This window comes from Rattus norvegicus, chromosome X, assembly GCF_036323735.1.
Source record: "Rattus norvegicus strain BN/NHsdMcwi chromosome X, GRCr8, whole genome shotgun sequence".
NCBI classification, from domain to species: Eukaryota; Metazoa; Chordata; class Mammalia; order Rodentia; family Muridae; genus Rattus; species Rattus norvegicus.
This window is the reverse complement of record NC_086039.1, coordinates 7,201,898-7,210,338: the sequence shown is the minus strand read 5'-3', so window position 1 is coordinate 7,210,338 and position 8,441 is coordinate 7,201,898.

Sequence of the window (8,441 nt, the reverse complement as noted above, 5' to 3'; positions counted from 1 at the left end):
GGTCAGCTAGATCTATTGTTTGTGTCATGGCAGGAGCAGGACACAGGCTGCTATCCTCATGGCATCCAGAAAGCAGAAAATAGTAAGTGGAGGAAACAAAACAGACTCTTCAAAAGCATGACATCAGTGACCTACTTCCTCCAGCTAATTCGCACCTTCCACAATTCCATCACCTCTTAATATGCTAGTCAAATTTTGAATCCATTAATGGGTTAAAGCAGTCATAAGGTCAAAAGTCCTCCTGACTTAATTCTTTCTGAAAATTCCCTCCAAATATACCTAGAAGTGTGCTTTAATAAATCTCCTAGGTGGCTTTCAAATTGGTCAAGATTCACTATCAAAGCTCCCCAGTGAGAAATAATTATTTGATCAAAAATATTAGTATTACTCAGTGTAAAAAATCTTGTTGAATAACTATCAAAAGAAGTTAGTTCCTGTATAAGAAATATATCATCTAAACCAGTTATAATATGCAGCTAGTGAGATGACTTTGTAGATAAAGGTGTCAGTTGCCAAGCGCAGAAATCTAAATTAGATCCCCTGGGCCCACATAGTAGAAGGAAAGAACTCTTGCAAGTTGTCCTCTGATCTCCACATGTACACACATGGTCACCTTCCAAACTGGTCCACACATATACAGACAATCTATTAGTCAGCAGGATGTTGGTCTTTTCAGAAAGGTTACACAAGGTCAGAACTTTATCATACCATTATTCATCCTGACCACCAGATTTGTATTAGTCTTCTGCAGCTGGCTCGGGATTTTCCATGAACCCAGTCATACATAACTGTAACCATAATAATAACATCAATAATGGAGGGTTTCCAGGCATTGCTCCCAAAGAGCTGGGACTAAAGCTGACTGAACAACTGAAGCTGAGGGCAGATTAAGAGGTACAAAGCTAAGAGTATTGGGATGGGCACACTAGTTGTGGGAGATTAGAAGTGCCCAGCAATTGAGTCAATAAGGCAGGTTGAAAATAAGTTAGTGCGCGTGCGTGTGCGTGTGCGTGTGCGTGTGCGTGTGCGTGTGCGTGTGCGTGTGTGTGTGTGTGTTATTGTGTGTGTGTGTGTTATTGTGTGTTATTCATGGGTCCAAGGGAACCTGGGCAGTGTTGGAAGCATGATCCGTCCTAGCTTAAGGTGGGTTAGCAAAACTACATTTTACAAGCAACAGATGTCAAGATAGAACATAATATAAGAAATGGAAACACTGACATGTTAAGAAATAAAATAATTTGTTTAACTCATTAATTTATTTAAAATTTGATGAGAGTATTAGGAGGTAATGGAACCTAAGAATGGGGGCTTAGCTGGAGGGAGGAAGTCCCTGGGTTCATCCTTTTGAAGGGACTATCCTGGCTTGGTCCCTTCCTATTACTATTCTCTTGTTTGTGTAATATATTATTTCTAACATCCTATCAGCATCAGCCATTTCCCTGACCACACAAATACTGGGTCCTTGGCCTGCATAAATGTTTCGCACTTCACCCCCTCCCTCTGTTACCCTGTTATGGTATAAATTCAGCCATGGAAAAAAATAAAGTTGTCACCTTGATCAGACTCTTAGCATCCTTCTTCACGTCTCTTGTCCCCCATTCTCCTCCAGGTACCCTCAGCACCCTTGTTGACTATCCTGCAGTATGGGACAACTGGACATGACACAGCTCAACACCCTAAACATACCCTCACTTTAGTTATGTTTCTAACTTCATGCCTATGGCCACTCCACCTGAGATCTCACATGTCTGGTCATCTTTTCTCTCTCCAACACATGGCAAAATTCTCTCTTCCTCCCCTGCGTATCTTAGCCTACCTCCAGGAACCTTGAAGTCCCACCTCTTTCCTTCTGCCCAATAGTTAGTCTCTGGCATCATTATTGATTGATCAAGAACCAATTGGGAATTGGTTTGTAGCATTAGAACTACCTTCTATAGTTGCTGTGATAAAACGCTCTGATCAAGAGCCACTTAGGAAGGAAGGGGTTTATTTTAGCTTATACTTTCAGGTAACATGTTGACCAGTAATGAGGGAAGTTAGACCATGAACTCAAGAGAGGAAGCCTGGAAGAAAACTATTTACTTGCTTTGCTATTTGATTTCCTAACTGACTCATGCTTCCATACACAACTCTGGACCACCTGCCTATGGATGATACTGCCCAGAGTGGACTGTGCCCTTCTACATCAATTCAGAATCAAGAAAATCCCCCACAGACATAACCATAAGCCTATTGATCCTTGCTTGATGCTAACTTTTCAAAACTATAGGCTTTGACAAGTTGATAAGGCTAACCAGAACACTTAGGGGCTCTAATTTTCTTTATTAATTTTTAAAAGTTATTATTATGTTTATTATTAGTGGACTCACAAGTAACATGGTGCTCATGTGGAAGTCAGAAGAAAACTTGCAAGAGTTAATTCTCTTCTTCCATAATGTTGGTTCTAAGGATTGACTTAGGTCATTAGGCTTGGCAGTAAAAGCCATTATTTACTCTGAGCCATCTCATCATGCAGAAGTCTAATTATCTTATTATGGTGATCAAATTCTTAAAGATATTTTCTCTCTATATCTCCAATATTATTTATCTATATTTCCTGACTCTAAACTAACTTACTAATTTACTTTTTTTATTTAAAAATGTAGAGTTCTCTGCACCCAAATCCTGTGGGAGGGAGAGCTAAACCTTCAGAGAGGCAGACACGCCTGGGAAGCCAGAAGAGACTACACTCTGCCCACATTTCTGACTCCAGAGGAAAACACCAAATGCCATCTGGGACCCTGGTGCACGGGGGCTCCCGGAAAGGATGGCACATGTCCTCCTGCTTGCTGCCCTCACAAAGAGCTCATAAGCAACACCCCACGAGCAAACTTGAGCCTCGGGACCACATGTAAGACCAACTTTTCTGCTCCAAGCGACCTGACTGGTGGCTTCAGGACACACAGAGGCAAAATTACTCTAGGACCGGACACTTCTGGTTTTTAGTGGGATTCCGAACCTCACTGATCCCCGCCTGCCGCTCACTGCTCCCAAAACCCATGGGAGAGAGAGCTCACTGCCAGGACAGGTGGGCACTTCTGAGACTGCAGAGTGGAAGAGAACACCAACACTGCCCACCCCTGCCCACATCCCTGGCCAAAGAGGAAACTGTATACGGCCTCTGGGACCCAGTAGATAAGGGCACTGGAGCAGCAGATTCCCCTGCACCTGAGACACCTCCAGAACCTGAAGGAACCAACCAGATAAACAGTTCTCTGCATCCAAATCCCATGGGAGGGAGAGCTAAAGCTTCAGAGAGGCACACATGCCTGGGAAGCCAGAAGAGACTACACTCTGCCCACATTACTGACTCCAGAGGAAAACACCAAACGCCATCTGGGACCTTGGTGTACGAGGGCTACAGGAGAGGATGGCACAGGTCCTCCTGGTTGATGCCATCACGGAGAGCTCATAAGCAACACCCCATGAGCAAACTTGAGCCTGGGGACTACAGGTAAAACCAACTTTTCTGCTCTAAGCGACCTGCCTGGTGAACTCAGGACACAGGGCTACAGGAACAGCTGAAGACCTGTAGATAAGAAAAACTACACGCCCGAAAGCAAAACACTCTGTTCCCATAACTGACTGAAAGAAAACAGGAAAACAGATCTACAGCACTCCTGACACACAGGCTTATAGGACAGTCTAGACACTGTCAGAAATAGCAGAACAAAGTAACACCAGAGATAATCTAATGGCAAGAGGCAAGCGCAGGAACCCAAGCAACAGAAACCAACACTACATGGCATCATCTGAGCCCAACCCTCCCACCAAAGCAAACACTGAATATCCAAACACACCAGAAAAACAAGATCTAGATTCAAAATCATATTTGATCACGATGCTGGAGGACTTCAAGAAAGACATAAAGACCTCCCTTAGAGAAACGCAGGAAAACATAAATAAACAAGTAGAAGCCTATAGAGAGGAATCACAAAAATCCCTGAAAGAATTCCAGGAAAACACAATCAAACAGTTGAAGGAATTAAAAATGGAAATAGAAGCAATCAAGAAAGAACACAGGGAAACAACTCTGGTTATAGAAAACCAAAGGAAGAGACAAGTAGACATAGATACAAGCATCACCAACAGAATACAAGAGATAGAAGAGAGAATCTCAGGAGCAGAAGATTCCATAGAAATCATCGAAACAATGGTCAGAGAAAATGTAAAGCAGAAAAAGCTACTGGTCAAAAACATACAGGAAATCCAGGACTCAATGAGAAAATCAAACCTAAGGGTAATAGGTATAGAAGAGAGTGAAGACTCCCAGATCAAAGGATCAGTAAATATCTTCAACAAAATCATGGAAGAAAAGTTCCCTAACATAAAGAAAGAGATGCTCATAAGCATACAAGAAGCCTACAGAACTCCAAATAGATTGGACCGGAAAAGAAACTCCTCCTGTCACATAATAGTCAAAACAACAAATGCAGAAAATAAAGAAAGAATATTAAAAGCAGTAAGGGGAAAAAGGTCAAGTAACATATAAAGGCAGACCTATCAGAATCACACCAGATTTTCGCCAGAGACTATGAAAGCCAGAAGATCCTGCATAGATGTCATACAGACCCTAAGAGAACACAAATGCCAGACCAGGTTATTGTGTCCTGAAAAACTCTCAACATAGATAGAGAAACCAAGATATTCCATGACAAGACCAAATTTACACAATATCTTTCTACAAATCCAGCACTACAAAGGATAATAAATGGTAAAGCCCAACATAAGGAGGCAAGCTACACCCTAGAAAAACCAACAAACTAATCTCATTGGCAACAAAACAAAGAGAAGAAAAGCACACAAACAGAGCTTCACATCCACATATGAATATAACAGGAAGCAATAAGCACTATTCCTTAATACCTCTCAAAATCAATGGTCTCAACTCCCCAATAAAAAGACATAGATTAACGAACTGGATATGCAATGAGGACCCTGCATTCTGCTGCCTACAGGAAACACACCTCAGAGACAAAGACAGACACTACCTCAGAGTGAAAGGCTGGAAAACAACTTTCCAAGCAAATGGTCAGAAGAAGCAAGCTAGAGTAGCCATTCTAATATCAAATAAAATCAATTTTCAACTAAAAGTCATCAAAAAAGATAAGGAAGGACACTTCATATTCATCAAAAGAAAAGTCCACCAAGATTAAATCTCAATCCCAAATATCTACACCCCAAATGTAAGGGCACCTACGTACGTAAAAGAAACCTTACTAAAGCTCAAAACACACATTGAACCTCACACAATAATAGTAGGAGATTTAAACACCCCACTCTCATCAATGGACAGGTCATGGAAACAGAAATTAAACAGAGACATAGACAGACGGAGAGAAGTCATGAACCAAATGGACTTAACAGATATTTATAGAACTTTCTATCTAAAAGCAAAAGGATATACATTCTTCTCAGCTCCTCATGGTACTTTCTCCAAAGTTGACAATATAATTGGTCAAAAAACAGGCCTCAACAGATAGACAAATATAGAAAAAATCCCATGGTTGCTATCGGACCACCACAGCCTAAAGCTGTTCTTCAATAACAATAAGGGAAGAACGCCCACATATACGTGGAAGTTGAATAATGCTCTACTCAATGATAACCTGGTCAAGGAAGAAATAAAGAAAGAAATTAAAGACTTTTTAGAATTTAATGAAAATGAAGGTACAACATACCCAAACTTATGGGACACAATGAAAGCTGTGCTAAGAGGAAAACTCATAGCTCTGAGTGCCTGCAGAGACAGGAGAGAGCATATGTCACCAGCTTGACAGCACACCTAAAATATTTACAACAAAAAGAAGCAAATACACCCAGGAGGAGTAGAGGGCAGGAAATAATCAAACTCAGAGCTGAAATCAACCAAGTAGAAACAAAAAGGCCCATAGAGAGAATCAACAGAACCAAAAGTTGATTCTTTGAGAAAATCATCGACATAGATAAACCCTTAGCCAGACTAATGAGAGAACACAGAGAGTTTGTCCAAATTAACAAAATCAGAAATGAAAAGGGAAACATAACTACAGAATCAGAGGAAATTCAAAAAATCATCAGATCTTACTATGAAAGCCTATATTCAACAAAACTTGAAAATCTGCAGGAAATGGACATTTTCCTAGACAGATACCAAGCACGAAGTTAAATCAAGAACAGATAAACCAGTTAAACAACCCCATAACTCCTAAGGAAATAGAAGCAGTCATTAAAGATCTCCCAACCAAAAAGAGCCCAGGTCCCCCCATGTTTAGTTCAGAATTCTATCAGACCTTCATAGAAGACCTCATACCAATACTATCCAAACTATTCCACAAAATTGAAACAGATGGACCACTACCGAATTCCTTCTATGAAGCCACAATTACTCTTATGCCTAAATCACACAAAGACCCAAAAAAGAAAGAGAACTTCAGACCAATTTCCCTTATGAATATCGACGCAAAAATACTCAATATAATTCTGGCAAACCGAATCCAAGAGCACATCAAAACAATCATCCACCATGATCAAGTAGGCTTCATCTTAGGCATGCAAGGATGGTTTAATACATGGAAAACTATCAACATGATCCATTATGTAAACAAACTGAAAGAACAAAACCACATGATCATTTCATTAGATGCTGAGAAAGCATTTGACAAAATTCAATACCCCTTAATGATAAAAGTCCTAGAAAGAAAAGGACTACCTAAACATAGTAAAAGCCATATACAGCAAACCAGTTGCTAACATTGAACTAAATGGGGAGAAACTTGAAGCAATCCCACTAAAATCAGGGACTAGACAAGGCTGCCCACTCTCTCCCTACTTATTCAATATAGTTCTTGAAGTTCTAGCCAGAGCAATCAGACAACAAAAGGAGATCAAGGTGATACAGATTGGAAAAGAAGAAGTCAAAATATCACTATTTGCAGATGCTATGATAGTATATTTAAGTGATACCAAAAGTTACACCAGAGAACTACTAAAGCTGATAAACAATTTCAGCAAAGTGGCTGGGTATAAAATTAACTCAAATAAATCAGTAACCTTCCTCTACACAAAACAGAAACAAGCCGAGAAAGAAATTAGGGGAACGACATCCTTCATAATAGTCACAAATAATATAAAGTACCTCGGTGTGACTTTAACCAAGCAAGTAAAAGATCTGTACAATGAGAACTTCAAGCCTCTGAAGAAAGAAATTGAAGAAGACCGCAGAAGATGGAAAGATCTCCCATGCTCATGGATTGGTAGGATTAATATAGTAAAAATGGCCATTTTACCAAAATCGATCTACAGATTCAATGCAATCCCCATCAAAACACCAATCCAATTCTTCAAAGAGTTAGACAGAAGAACAATTTGCAAATTCATCTGGAATAACAGAAAACCCAGGATAGCTAAAACTATCCTCAACAATAAAAGGACTTCAGGGGGAATCACTATCTGTGAACTCCAACAGTATTACACAGCAAAAGTGAAAAAACTGCATGGTATTGGTACAGAGACAGACAGATAGACCAATGGAATAGAATTGAAGACCCAGAAATGAACCCACACACCCATGGTCACGTGATTTTTGACAAAGGAGCCAAAACCATTCAATGGAAAAAAGATAGCATTTTCAGCAAATGGTGCTGGTTCAACTGGAGGTCAACATGCAGATCAATCCATGCTTATCACCCTGTACAAAGCTTAAGTCTAAGTGGATCAAGGACCTCCATGTCAAACCAGATATTCTCAAACTAATAGAAGAAAAAGTGGGAAGAATCTTGAACACATGGGCACTGGAAAATTTTCCTGAACAAAACACCAATGGCTTATGCTCTAAGATCAAGAATCGACAAATGGGATCTCATAAAACTGCAAAGCTTCTGTAAGGCAAAGGACACTGTGGTTAGGACAGAATGGCAACCAACAGGTTGGGAAAAGATCTTTACCAATCCTACAATTGATAGAGGGCTTATATCCAAAATGTACAAAGAACTCAAGAAGTTAGACCACAGGGAAACAAATAACCCTATTAAAAAATGGGATTCAGAGCTAAACAAAGAATTCACATCTGAGGAATGTCGAATGGCTGAGAAACACCTAAAGAAATGTTCAACATCTTTAGTCATAAGGGAAATGCAAATCAAAATAACCCTGAGATTTCACCTCACACCAGTTAGAATGGCTAAGATCAAAAACTCAGGTGACAACAAATGCTGGCGAGGATGTGGAGAAAGAGGAACACTCCTCCATTGTTGGTGGGATTGCAGACTGGTACAACCATTCTGGGAATCAGTCTGGAGGTTCCTCAGAAAATTGGACATTGAACTACCTGAGGACCCAGTTATACCTCTCTTGGGCATATACCCAAAAGATGCCCCAACATATAAAAAAGACACGTGCTCCACTATGTTCATAGCAGCCTT